We start from the raw sequence: 13,827 nt of genomic DNA, 5'->3' as shown, positions 1-13,827 counted from the left end.
ATTGTGGCCACCGTCCCAACGAGGACGGCCAATAGACGTACGATGCACCAAGCCTTAGAAGATGGCAGTTGGACACATGACTTCGAGCAGAGCACCTCCTTCACCGCCCTAATGCAGTACATGCATCTTTGCCATGCAATTGGAACGGTGGACCGAGATCCATCACTGTCGGAAAGTTTCACTTGGCCAATATCACCGTTCGGCACCTACACGGCTAAATCGGTCTATGACTACCTATGCTCTGAGCTATCTAGATCGCCCATGGCAGAATGTAACTGGAGGAGCTGGGCACCACTCAAATGCAAACTGTTCGTGTGGCTAGCCCTGCAGCACAGAGTATGGACGTCGGATAGGAGAGCCAGACATGGCTTACAGGATCAGCTGTCTGCATGCTACACGTGCTTGCAGGCAAAAGACAACGTGGATCACATCCTGGCGAACTGCACGTATGCGCAGGAAGTGTGGCACAAGGTGTTTAATCTCATTGCGATTGAGGTGCAGGGCCCGGTGGAGTCGAACGTGTTCATGGATTGGTGGCTGGCAGTGCGAATGAGATTCAGAGGACAGCCGCAGAGGGTTTGACACTCTGGTGACGGCGGTGGCTTGGGCTCTCTGGAAGCAAAGGAACGCTAGAGTCTTCAACAGGATCAGCGAGCAGATGAATGCAAGCGAGTTACCATTCACGATTCTGGAAGAGATTGCTGAGTGGAGGCAGGCTGGGGTGGGAGTAGGAGGTCTACAACGTTTTGTGAGAAGTTAGTCTAGGGTAGTCTTGGTGTCGGTGTTGTGTGCGTTGTACCCCGTCATTCCTGTTCGCACATTGGTCGGCACTCTTGTAATTAAACCTCTCTCTTCTATAAATCTAAGGTACGCCATTGGCGTACTCCCAAAAAAAATAACAATACAACTCGGATCACAGTAAAGGAAGATCGATCGATAGTCCCGTCAAATAAAAAGAATATATTGATAGAGTTCAGGTCGGGCTCCGATCTAAACACGTCGCCAGATTTCAAGCCATGGGGCTTGGTAGATCGAGATCGAGAGAGACTGGGGTTGACAGGGAGATACAATGGGGTCTGGCCCTAGGAGCCGGGGATCTTCTTTGTGCATGAACGGATGATAGTGATGCATGTCCTGACAACTACTACATTGTGGTATTGCGGTCCCATACAAACCGCTATCTATGCCAAGGAGCATGCTTGGTGGCGATATTATGTCCTAGAAGTGGTGGTCAGTCAGTCTTGGATAACAGGGCGATGGTCCCAAAAGATGAGGTTGCACACTTGGCTCTACAGCGAGAACCGCTGCATCGGTGGTGGACATCTCCTTAGTTGCGTGGACAGTGAAGGGAGGTGCAGTGGGTGGTCCTGGCGTTGTCGTGGTTTCGGCGGTGGTAGATCCCTGGTCTTGATCTGGCGGAGTCGGTCATTCTCTTGGGGTGGGATGGCGACCTTCGTACCTCGACGTGGCGCGAATGAGCCTCCGAGCAAAAGCTTTGCGTTCCGGCGACGGTGAAGCATGTGGGTGTTGCATCCCGCCTGCAGGCATCATTGTGGTCCCCCTCATCATGCCACAGATTCGGTGAAAACCCTAGTCCGCAAGACCCTCTTAGCGGCGGCTCGTAGTGCAAGTCACACTCTTGGGAGGGCATCTTCGTGGAGCTCAGGTACCTCCAAGTTGCTCGCTGGCGTCTTCGGACAAGCTTTGATCCTAACACGAAGCTTTCTTGACTCAGGCATGGGGTGGCCTCGCTTGTCTCCTACTACACGTGACCCCGTTGTCACCGTTCTCGGTCTTTGACGTCCACATGCAGGATTAGTGCTCCACGGTCCGAAGCGAGAGGGCATGTGACTCTTTTCGCCCATAGCTTGGTGTGTGCGGTGCAACGGTGTCCAGTGGTTCCCCGGAGGCATTGTCTCATTTCTAGTCGGTAGTTTCAGGTGCTTCTTCGTGAGGTGTAGCCACTTCTGTACTCATGCTCGACTATGAGTTGGTGGTGTTTGCTACTTTCCCGGTTATCTTTTTTTCTTTGACAAAGATTTCCTCATCACTTTGTATTGGTTTGATCAATTGGCTTTATTTATAAAGCAGAGTGAATGCCTGTTCCGAGAAACACATCTTAAAGATAATTGGAATTTGTACTTCGAGAAAATTTAAAATCAAACATTTTAAAAAATTCTAACTATTTTTTTACCTATTTTGTAATTTTATGAGAATTAGGAATTTAATTATGATTTTAATTGTGGGCCCACAAATTTTAATTACAAAGTATGCAGAAGGAATGAATGCAAAGAAATACAATGTCCATAAGGCCGGGAAAAATATCAGTCGAATCTCAAAGCAGCGGTAATACGTGAGTGTAGGATGCATTACTTGCACATGCTGTGCACGACACTAATGCTTCTGTGGTAAAAATTTGCATCTTACTCTCGTACTTTACTTTATCTGTTTCTTTTTATTTTACATATTAAATTATCTTAAGTTTTTTTTTTCTCGAATACGCACGAGTGTGCGTACTATATACTCCCTCCATTCCTAAATATTTGTCTTTTTAGAGATTTTAAATGAACTACCATATACGGATGTATATAGACATATTCTAGAGTGTAGATTCACTCACTTTGCTCCGTATATAGTCACATGTTAAAATCTCTAGAAAGACAAATATTTAGGAACGGAGGTAGTATTAAAGAAGAGGATGGGGTTGAGAAGCCCCTCCACATTGGTGGTTACAAAAGTGTTACATGACCCCAACTCCACTCGGACTAGCGCAATCTAACTACTCGCGTCATGGCCCACGCTCCACGGCCGCTAGAAACTTGTCCATGTCTGCTTTAAGCAACCCGGCCGCCTTCCACACTCTACATTCTACCGATATCCTATGGGTTACATATGTGCTCGACGGAGCGTCCCCATCAAACACGATCCCGTTCCAATGCTTCCACAATTCCCACATTACAAGGATTAGTAGTGCCCTTGCCTCCTTACTCCCTGAGGCACCTTCAGCGGTGCTCATGCACCAAACTCCCAATCTTGATGTTGGTGTCGGGGTCCACTTTGGCTTGCCCCTAGCCGCGCAAACACGCGTCCACACTTCTCTCGCGAAGACACACTGCAATAGTATATGGTAGACACTACTGCATAATGCTACTAATGCGACACTACGATCAGAGACCCTTTGACGAAACTGTGTGCGATGCATTAATCACAAACGGGGATGTAAAAAACCGTCAAAAAAAGGTGCAAAACATTTGCGATGGCGGAGCCATCAAACACAGTTCAGATTTTAGTTGCGTGTGCAATTCAGGGCACACGGTTAACCCGTTCGAACTGTTTGCGATCGGGCAGAGCAACATAAACGGGCAGTCATATCAATGTGTGTGCGATATACGGCATACAGTTCGCTCCGATGAACTGTTTGCTATTAGGCAGTGCAACACAAACGGTTAGCCAGATCAAGGTGTGTGTGATATAGGGCATACGGTTCACTCGGACGAACTATTTTCGATTAGCGAACACAACAAAAACGGTTCAACTTAACAAGATGTGTGTGATATGTGGCAAACAACCGACTCGGATGAACTGTTTGCGATGAGAAATTACAACACAGACAGTTAATACAGTTAGTTTGTGTGCGATTCTGTGTGTACAAAAAACTTTGAGAAATGCATCCTTGGCGGAGTTGACGTCCCCGACGAAGTAGAACATCGCCAACGTGATATCTTCAGGATGCAGGTGATCGATGGAATTTGCTACCAGGCCAGAGACATGAAAATGGAGCGGTTCCACGGAGTTGTCATGGGCGCGATTGCACGCTGTCAAGCTCTTCTGGAAGAGGCCCAACATCCCCAAGAGCCTCCCAGCGCCAGAAGCTCCGTAGGCGGAGGCGGGTCGGGACACTTGGAGTGAACGGCCGCAAGGGTGCTATGCTAATCATGGAGTCCGAGAAGACCATCGTCGGAAGGCCGCCAGCTCAGCCTTTTAGCTTATATTTTATTATAATTGTACGCATATGTAGGTCGTGAGTGTTCTGGGCCTTGCCGCATGTGACATTTTAAATTATCCTGAATATGTAAGATAATTATTAAAAATTATTAACCGTTGCCATTGTAACTTTGCCTCTACGGCGAGCAGAGCACGCGTAGGGACGCCACAGCGGAGCGCGCCGCGGCCGCCTCAATGGCGAGCAACCACGTGGTCAACCTTCTGCCATCAATAAATTTTGACCTTGCTTCTTGTCACATTGCTGATTACAACGCAATAAGCAATTGCAAATCTATTCAGACCAATCAAACTAATATGTGTTCACACTTAGCACCGGGCTATAGAAACTACCCACTTGAAAATTACTTCACAGTTCCTCTTCTCGTCACCCACAAGACTGGTTTTTTCTATCAAGTCGTTCCACCATGACCGGTAGGAGGAGTTTAGGGTGGACATATAACCATGCAACAAAGACCAAGGCCGCGGAAGCACTGGAGAGGTCCCGCCACGAAGCCGCAGCCGCAGCAGAGATGTCCCGGCACGCCGCGGAGCCCTCGAACGAGCTCTCACGGGCACATCAGGGCTCTCACAAGCGCATTCGCGGCGTCGGCCATCGCGACGAGCCGGCGTTCCTGAAGTCCTTCGCCGGCGACGACGACATTCTCGCTGGCATCACTACTTAAATGAGACCTAAACATGCACCCAAGGACACATGTACGATTTTGTGACGCCCGGATGATTAAGCTACAGTAATTCCCTGCTAATTATGCCACTTCACCACGGTTACTGTTGTTAAACTCACGTTAATTCAAACCGACTCAAGTTCAAATTTGAAATCAAGTCAAACAATTAAAGTTTTCAAAAGTCAAAACTAAAGTGTTCTTAATGTGACAAATAAATCATGGATAATATTGGTGGAGAAACAACATCTTTATAAAATAATTAAATACCCTAAAGTGATTAAAACAACAACAAAAACAATTAATTATCCTCCTATTATATTTTATAAAATACTAAACTGTTTTAGCTAGGTGCCAAAGTTGTTGTGGCAGTGGTATAATTAATGATATTATTGTAGGTACTATTTGAATGTTTTACAAAACTAAAATAATTTGGGAAATGAAATTAAAACAGAAAAGAAAAATAAGAAAAGGGAAAAGACTAAACAAAGAAATAAATTAAAACAAAAGAAAACCAGAACCCCCCACCCCCACCGGGCCAATAGTGGCCCAGCTGGCCAGCCCAACTGGGCAAAGGCCCAGCCGCCCCCCCTCGCACTCCCTTATCCCCCGGGCAATGAAACCCTAACCCACACCCTCTCCCACTCCCCCCTCGTCGCCACCCCCCTCCCCCGATCCGATCTGGATCGGGCGCACGCCCCGCCCTCGTCCGGAGCCTCCGCCAGCGCTCACCGTCGCCGCCTCGTCTCGCCACCACCTCGCCGGTGCCGGTGCCGGTGCCGCCTCACCAGACCGCCACCTCGCCCTTGCCACCCGGAAAGGGCTACCTCGCCGCCGTGCCGCCGTCCCCAACGCCCCAGGACCGCCTCGTCGTCGCCGTTCGCTGGAACCGCGTCCTCGACCTCCCCCTCGACGGACTCCGTCAACCCTCGCCGCCCGTACCCCTGCATCAGGGGTGATCTCCTACCCCTTGCTACTTTCCTCGCCCACACACGTCGCCCGTGCGTAGCCACACGCCCGTGATGTCCCCGCCGCGGTCACCATCCCCTCCTGGCTCCAGCGCGCGTGCACCGCACCAGCCGTCCCCGCGCCTCACCGTTCCGCCGTGCACTGTTGCTGCGTCGTTCGCTGTCGCCGCCCCGCGTCCCCGTCCCGGCCAGCCACCGCACCGCCTCGCTGCTGCTATTGCTTCTACTCTGCTGCGCTACCGCCGCCGAGTGCTATCCCGGCGCCGCTCATGCTCCCTCTACCCGCTGCCTCCCCGTCCTGTTCAGGCCGCGCTCAGCCCCTCACCGCCGGCCTCAGGCCACCGGCCTCCCCCTGCTCCGGCGCCCTGCCGGGTTCGCCCGCCCCGCGCGCCCCTAGGCGTGCGCCCGCTCGGGCTGCGCCCCGCACCCGGCGCCCGTTTAGGCCCCCTCTGGGTCAATGACCAGTGGGGCCCCGCCCCCAAGAACGTTAAAAAAAAGTGAAAGAAAAACAATAATTAAATTATTTAAGTAATTATTAACTTAATTAATTTTGTTAGTTCACTAATTAAACCTAATTAACCTGCTAACTAATCTAATTAATCTGTTAATTAGTTAACAGTCTATGATAACCGGGACCCACTTGTCGGTTTGACTTAGTCAACTGACTGTTCGTCTGCTGACGTCATAATTTGTATTTTCTAATTAAATTAATTCTGTTAATTCTAAAAATGAATTTAAAACTTTAAAAATTAATATAAAATAATCCGTAGCTCGGATGAAAATACTTTGTACATGGAAGTTGCTCAGAACGACGAGACGAATCCGGATGCGCAGCCCGTTCGTCCGCCACACATCCCTAGCGTAGCGAACACGCAACTTTCCCCCTCCGGTTCATCTGTCCGAAAACGCGAAACACCGGGGATACTTTCCCGGTTGTTTCCCCCCTTCGCCGGTAACACCTCCTACTGCGTTAGGGCACACCTGACACCGTCACTTGTCTTGTCATGCATCGTTATGCATCTATCTGCATTGTATTTATTGTTTCTTCCCCCTCTTCTCTCCGGTAGACTACGAAATTGACGCCGCTGCTGGTGCCCCGATCGACTACTATGTTGACGACCCGTCCTTCTTGCCAGAGCAACCAGGAAATCCCCCCTGATCACCAAATATCACCTATCTTCTCTATACTACTTGCATTAGAATAGTGTAGCATGTTACTGCTTTCCGATAATCCTATTCTGCGGCATAGCCTGTCTTTGCCACTACTGTTGTTACCTTTACCTGCAATCCTAAATGCTTAGTATACGATGCTAGTTTTCCATCAGTGGCCCTACCTTCTTGTCCGTCTGCTATGCTATGCTATCGGGCCGTGATCACTCGGGAGTTGATCACGGGTATATACTATATACTTTATACATGATACATGTGGTGACTAAAGTCGGGTCGGCTCGTGGTGCACCCGTGAGTGATTCGCGGATTGGGGGCTGAAAGGACCTTTGCCCCGACGGCCCTCTGTGTGGATCTTTGTGGCGGACCGACAGGGCAGGTTGAGACCACCTAGGAGAGAGGTGGGCCTGGCCCTGGTCGGCGTCCGCGGTTACTTCTAAATAACACGCTTAACGAGATCTTGGTATTTGCTCTGAGTCTGGCCTCTGGCCTATATGCACTAACCAACAACGCGGGAACAGTTATGGGCACTCGACGTCGTGGTATCAGCCGAAGCCTTCTTGACGTCAGCGACTGAGCGGCGTGCGCCGGGTTGGACCGCGTAACGCAACTTCCTTTGTAATGGAAGTTGCTAGGTCTACTCACCGGCCGCGTTCGCAACGTGCACGTGTGCAATGGGCGATGGGCCCAGACCCCTGCGGGCATAGGATTTAGACCAGCGTGCTGACCTCTCTGTTGTGCCTAGGTGGGGCTGCGACGTGTTGATCTTCCGAGGCCGGGCATGACCCAGAAAAGTGTGTCTGGCCAAAAGGGATCGAGCGTGTTGGGTTATGTGGTGCACCCTGCAGGGAAGTTTATCTATTCGAATAGCCGTGTCCCTCGATAAAAGGACGACCCGGAGTTGTACCTTGACCTTATGACAACTAGAACCGGATACTTAATAAAACACACCCTTCCAAGTGCCAGATACAACCCGGTGATCGCTCTCTCACAGGTCGACGAGGAGAGGATCGTCGGGTAGGATTATGCTATGCGATGCTACTTGGTGAATCTTACCATCTACTCTCTTCTACATGCTGCAAGATGGAGGCTTCTAGAAGCGTAGTCTTCAACAGGACTAGCTATCCCCCTCTTATTCTGGCATTTTGCAGTTCAGTCCACTGATATGGCCCCTTTACACATATACCCATGCATATGTAGTGTAGATCCTTGCTTGCGAGTACTTTGGATGAGTACTCACGGTTGCTTTTCTCCCTTTCCCTTCTACGTGGTTGTCGCAACCAGATGCTAGAGCCCAGGAGCCAGACGCCATCGTCAACGACGACTCCTACTACACCGGAGGTGCCTACTACTACGTTCAGGCCGGTGACGATGACCAGGAGTAGTGTAGGAGGATCCCAGGCAGGAGGCATGCGCCTCTTTCGATCTGTATCCCAGTTTGTGCTAGCCTTCTTAAGGCAAACTTGTTTACTTATGTCTGTACTCGGATATTGTTGCTTCCGCTGACTCGTCTATGATCGAGCACTTGTATTCGAGCCCTCGAGGCCCCTGGCTTGTATTAGGATGCTTGTATGACTTATTTATGTTTTAGAGTTGTGTTGTGATATCTTCCCGTGAGTCCCTGATCTTGATCGTACACGTTTGCATGCATGATTAGTGTACGATTGAATCGGGGGCGTCACAAGTTGGTATCAGAGCCGACTACCTGTAGGAATCCCCCTTCCACACTCATTGGCCAAAGTTGAGTCTAGTCGATGAAAACTGTTTTACTAACATGGTTGTGCGGCCCATGGGCCCTCGTCGCCATTGGGTGGTATTAGGATCTTTTACTCCTCTGTCCTTACTCTGGGACTCTTATCTCTCTTCTATTCGGGTTAAATGATTTTACTAAATCTGAGTCTAGGTTCTCGTAACTGCTTCTCCCGGAGAGCCCCTTATTGCAGAGGATTGCCTGCTGCATCAGAAGATTCCGAAGATACTCTCTGATGTTCTCTCGAGACTCTGTGTCCGTCGCTTTTTCAATCCCCTACCACTGATACATCCCTGTGGATAAATACTTACACATGTCCTTCTTACTTTCAGTCCCAGCTGCTCTTGTTATTACAAGATGCATCGAATTATTCTTCGACTTGTAAGAATCTCTTGAGCCTTATGCCTTACAGATCCTTGCCACATGAATACCCCTATGGATAATTCCTCGCACTTATCGAGTATCTGCTCATTCCCAGTTGTTCATGTGTTTCGCAAAAGACTTCGAAATACCATTTGATCTTCTGAAAATCCTGAGCAGCCTATTTCTCTAGAAATTCTTGCTTGCTTGCATTATGGTTAATCCCATAAGTCTCGTAATCTTATAGGCATCCCTTGTCTTTATCATTTTAAGTCCGTTCATTCAATAGGTTGAGGATGCTCGCATTCCTCAGTCGAATCCTAGAATTCATCTTTCCGTCTCAGATGTCATTTGAACAGGAGTTGGTTCTCGACCAATCAAATTGCCATCGATTGTACCCCTAAGCCTAATCAATTTATCCATCCTTGATCAGAGCGTTTGCTTCTGATCCTTTGATTTGGAAATCATATTTCCTTTCCATTTGAGCTTGGAATTAGTCAGTAGTTCCTATAATCCGATGCCTTTGCATTCCTTCTTCCTCTGAATGAGCACCGATACTCACATCAACCCTGTTGTGGACCGCCAGACCCATTGCCGGGTTATTATCCGACAGTGTCCTTCACATCCAAAATTCTTGTGAGTTCTTTCCGTGATACATAATGCCTTTGGTAAATTGTATCCTCTACTTGTGTCAACCATGCTCAGCTTTTGAGCTTCTGTTAGTTACTCCTGAAGTTCGTGGTATATGTTCCTAAGATGCCCCTATGGGTTGAACCCATGCCTTCTTTAGTCTATGTGAACCCGAAGTTTATGCGGGTTATATCTATTGGTGTTTTGTCGGAAAAAATTTCAACTCTATAAATTCTTCGAAGACGGGAAGTGAATGAAAGGTTTATGCATTGAAGAAGTGGGAGTCGACCTTGAACTTTGTGTTCATGCCCATGGACATGATGTAGATCCTATCATGGAAACTTCTTGTAATAATAGATATTTCCTTGATAAATATCATCTGGTATCTGTGAATTGATCCTTTGCAACCGTGGTTCCGACCATGATTGTTCTCCTTTGATTCTATTTCTCGGACAAGTTAAAGTACTTGCCTTCTGCAGATTAGTACGCCTTCCCAACCTCTATTTTGTTCTACCTTCGAGTATTACCCCCTGGTATCTCGAGGATATCCACCCATTGCACTTCATCTTATGAAATTCTTATGAAGTAGTACCTTTTCCCATCATAGTCACTCCACGGGTTCTGGGTTGTCGTCAACCGAGAACACCGATTTGTGAATCGAATCAATACTGAGATTCAGTACTCTCATTACTTTGTTGTTGGGAAGTTTAATAGTCCATCACGTCACTCCTAGCCTGATCGGCTATATCATTATCATGCTAAACCATAACTATACTACCTGGTCCTTAATCCCGGAGCACAACTTTCGATGATGAGCTAAGCTTATGTCGATCTTCCTCGTCATATCAATTCTCCATGAACATCAAGCTTGATTCCAAGTTTGTGTCGTATCTGTGGTTCCAATAACCCTTCGCTTCACCATTGCTTTTGCTTGATGTCGTCGCCGATTGATTACATCTTCATGAAATCTCTCGACAAATGTGTCGTGATCATCATCAGCATTCTGAGCTCTTCCAGGATATCAATTGAATTCTTGATGAGAAATACCATCCTTGCCCTCGATGATTTGTGTTGTCATCGACCACTTTATTGCCTTCCCTCCTACACAAACTTGTTCGTGTTCTAGGTTATACCTTCACTTCCTTGCTATCCAACATTTGTTCTCCTTTAGCTTGGAGTGTTACCATCTTTTATGTCAAGAATGTTGTTAGAATTTCACCACCTCTTAAGAAATTCTTGATATAGTAATACTTATCGCCATCTCCATTCATTTCTTGGTCCCCGTGTTATTTCCAACCAAAAATCCGACAAATGGATTGTGAGGTGTAAAATTCAAAAATTCTAGCAACCCTATTGCTTTGACGTTAATGGTCGATAGCTTCATTCTAAGTCTATTGCTTATTGAATCGTCATTCAAACATTGATCGTGCTACCTAGTCCATATTTTTGGGTGCACTTTTCAGCCAATGTTTAAATGTGTATGTTTTTCCTCTAGCATACATCATTGTATCATTTGATCCGGCAAATTTTATCCCCTTGTTCACATAAGTGTGGAAATCCATCTTTTGAAAATCTCGATGAATTGTCGCTGAGACCATCAGCCACCTCCTCATCCTCTCCTTGGTTTAATGATGAACTCTTATTTTGGAACTCGCTCCCATAGTTCATTTCCCGAGAATCTTACATTGTCATCTCGTCAATTTGTGTTGCACATTTCTTCTCAGGCATCCCAAGTCGGAGGTATCCTGACACCAATCGGATCCGAACCTTGGACAGATATGATGGTTGGAACATATTTCCAAGGGTTATAACATTGGTCTTTAAATGACTCGGTAAGTTGGTGTCGTGCCTAGCACACCTGGCCGGAGGACCTAGTGTTATAGTTTCCTTTTTAACAGGGTTAACCATTCTTCCATGAGGAAATTGAATGACTTGTTTAATAAGTTTTTCCTGATGGATCCTTTGTGTATCCAAGGTCTGACCTTTGCTTGAAGACCTTGTCAATGCTATCTCGAAGCATGTCTGTGTTACTCCAATCTTCAATAAGAACATTTGAAGCCAAATGCTATCTTTTCTTTATCAATTATCCAAAACACTGTTGTATGGGTATTGTCATCAAATTCCTCTCCCCTTACTTAAACGGTTTCTACTTTCTATCCTGTCGTGGATATCTTGCTCTGCTAGTCCTTGGGAAGGGTATACCCCTGGTATATGTGTCAAACACATTTTCCTTTCCATTGTTCTGTTTGATCTGATGATTACAGTTTCCTTCCCATTGATTTGTGTAACCTTCCTTGTGATCCATATGATCTAAGCAGTAATATTCTTCTGCTTATGTAAACACCTTGGTGCACAACCGTGTCAGTAAGACCCTGTTGCATTTGTCGATAGCATTCCGGTAACCACCGATGGACGAGAACTTTGCCTATTGGTCCGCCTCGTACAACAAGCAGGAAAATGGTTCTCTTCGTCCCTCGCCCTTGGTATCGACGTTGTTGCTGACATATAACTGACAGGCTACCCTCTGACATGCCTTGCTATCACGACCATGCAAGATGTCATCGCTCCTACTTTTAACCCACATGGTGGGCCCATAACCCACAGTTCCACAGGATCGAAACCTGACTCTCCTATACACCCCTTGTTTCCAAAGTTATTCCTCACGCTTGGCTTCGTATGTAATTCACGAGCAACCTTCCGTGTGATCATCAATTCTGGTATTAAACACAATACTTATTCCCGTTGCCTTGAACCCCTTTCACACTCTGTTTCAGGCAACGAACGATTGTCTATCCGCTTGAAACTTCTTATGGTACCTTCTTACTTGGCTCTCGATATGTTTCATTCGTTCAACTCGAGAGATACTCTTGTGTTCATTCCTGGGATAACCCCAAATGATTTCCCCTTATACCATTCTGTCGTTGTAGAGCAACCCCTTACCTATTCATAAGTACGACAGAATTTTCGAAAAAAGGAGGACGACTTCATCACGATGACCTGAAAAGCAGAGAAATAAAGACATCAACGAGGAGGATCAACTACTTCAGGAAGAGCAACCAAGCCCGAGAACACTCGTTAGAATTTCGTAACCAAATCCCTTCCCTGTCACTTCCCCTCTTAAATCTCGGGACGAGATTTCTTGTAGTGGAGGAGAATTGTAACACCCGAATGATTAAGCCACAGTAATTCCCTGCTAATGATGCCACTTCACCATGGTTACTGTTGTTAAACTCACGTTAGTTCAAAACCGACTCAAGTTCAAATTTGAAATCAAGTCAAACAATTAAAGTTTTCAAAAGTCAAAACTAAAGTGTTCTTAATGTGACAAATAAAGTGGATAATGTTGGTGGAGAAACAACATCTTTATAAAATAATTAAATACCCTAAAGTGATTAAAACAACAACAAAACAATTAATAATCCTCCTATTATATTTTATAAAATACTAAACTATTTTAGCTAGGTGCCAAAGTTGTTGTGGCAGTGGTATAATTAATGATATTATTGTAGGTACTATTTGAATGTTTTACAAAACTAAAACAATTTGGGAAATGAAATTAAAACAGAAAAGAAAAATAAGAAAAGGGAAAAGACTAAACAAAGAAATAAAGTAAAACAAAAGAAAACCAGAACCCCCCCCCCACCGGGCAAACAGTGGCCCAGCTGGCCAGCCCAACTGGGCAAAGGCCCAGCCGCCCCCCTCGCACTCCCTTATCCCCCGGGCAATGAAACCCTAACCCACACCCTCTCCAACTCCCCCCCCCCCCCTCGTTGCCACCCCCTCCCCCGATCCAATCTGGATCGGGCGCACGCCCCGCCCCCGACGCGGTCGCCCCCGCCCTCGTCCGGAGCCTCCGCCGGCGCTCACCGTCGCAGATACGTCTTCGTCGTATCTACTTTTCCAAACACTTTTGCCTTTGTTTTTTACTCTAACTTGCATGATTTGAATGGAACTAACCCGGACTGACGTTGTTTTCAGCAGACTTTCCATGGTGTTATTTATGTGCAGAAACAAAAGTTCTCGGAATGACCTGAAAGTCCACGGAACGTCTATTTGGAAATAATAAAAAATCCTTGCAAAAGATGAAGACCAGGGGGCCCACACCATAGCCACGAGGGTGGGGGCGCGCCCCCTACCTCGTGGGCCCCCTGGAGCTCCTCCGGCCTCAACTCCAACACTATATATTTGCTTTCGGGGAGAAAAAAACCAGAGAGAAGGATTCATCGCGTTTTACGATACGGAGCTGCCGCCAAGCCCTAAAACCTCTCGGGAGGGCTGATCTGGAGTC

The sequence above is a fragment of the Aegilops tauschii genome, chromosome 2, assembly GCF_002575655.3.
Source record: "Aegilops tauschii subsp. strangulata cultivar AL8/78 chromosome 2, Aet v6.0, whole genome shotgun sequence".
Taxonomy (NCBI): Eukaryota; Viridiplantae; Streptophyta; class Magnoliopsida; order Poales; family Poaceae; genus Aegilops; species Aegilops tauschii.
This window is presented reverse-complemented; position numbering follows the sequence as displayed.